The sequence below is a fragment of the Cystoisospora suis genome (genome assembly GCF_002600585.1).
Source record: "Cystoisospora suis strain Wien I chromosome Unknown contig_1205, whole genome shotgun sequence".
NCBI classification, from domain to species: Eukaryota; Apicomplexa; class Conoidasida; order Eucoccidiorida; family Sarcocystidae; genus Cystoisospora; species Cystoisospora suis.
The window spans coordinates 2,877-3,245 of NW_027154006.1; positions in this window are offsets into that span (position 1 = coordinate 2,877).

Sequence of the window (369 nt, forward strand, 5' to 3'; positions counted from 1 at the left end):
TCTCTTGTGTGACGCCCCCCCTTCAGAGAGAGAAGACCAAGGGGTAGCAGACCTCTGGGATTTCTGTCCTTTCTTTTCACAATCCTGACACGAGAGACATGCACACGTACAGCAACAAGGAGGGATAGATTCTTCTCTCCACTTCGAGCTCTTCTTGTTCTCTTTCTCATCCTTCCCCTTCTTCTTGGAGTGCTCCCTCTGTCTTCCATATCCATCTTTGTCATCTTCGCTTGTAAAACTCCTTTCGCTGCTTGTCGAGAGATCTAGGAGTTTAAAGTGTGTCTCACCAAGCTCCGCTTCAAGGATGTCTCTTAATAGGCCGTCATCTTCGGCAGACATGTCGAGGCTTCTTTCTTTCTTCCTTTTCTT